Source organism: Atta colombica, unplaced genomic scaffold, assembly GCF_001594045.1.
Source record: "Atta colombica isolate Treedump-2 unplaced genomic scaffold, Acol1.0 scaffold126, whole genome shotgun sequence".
NCBI classification, from domain to species: Eukaryota; Metazoa; Arthropoda; class Insecta; order Hymenoptera; family Formicidae; genus Atta; species Atta colombica.
This window is the reverse complement of record NW_017259213.1, coordinates 3736860-3737597: the sequence shown is the minus strand read 5'-3', so window position 1 is coordinate 3737597 and position 738 is coordinate 3736860.

The window sequence follows — 738 nt, the reverse complement described above, 5'->3', positions numbered from 1 at the left end:
ATATATATATATATATATATCAAGAACATAATGACATAAATGTATAATTGTTATTTAAATGACCGCCTTAATTTTCAGCTAATTCAGAAAAACTGTATTGAAATTCGCATCGTTAATTTTTCAATAACTATAGTCGATAACTATTTCTATAGGTTCTAGGAATTGACCGATTGATTGCCTAATGATGACGATCACCATTTACAAGTACATTTAATCTGTAATTACCACACTGAAGCATACTCATTACTATATATGATAATATCATGCTTTATTAAATAAGCTTTGCCTCTAAAAATAGATAGAACTTGGATGTGTATATCTATATTACTGGATATGTATTTTAGAATAAGTTATCGTTTCTTGTGTATTATGTTCCATATAGGCATCAACTCTAATCTTTACAATTAATCTTTGCAATTAAGCTATATATTAATGTCTCGGTTATTCTTAAAAGGTAATAAATATTGGTCAAGCAATTCTCTTTGAGAATTTCATATCAAGTCGTTGATGATATTTTATTCTTTTTCTCTCGACTCTCAAGTAAGTCTTAGAAGCAAGCTATTCAAAAGAAAAAAGTGATGCTTTTAAGAAAATTATTCCATGCCTTGAAGATATTCTCACACTATCGACGGCAGCATTGTTTCCAACGGTTCCTGGCATTAAGAGGAAAAAGAACTTGTGAACTTTGTCTTCAAGACTTTCAATGAAAAATGTATTTTTCCGTTTTTATGCTATATA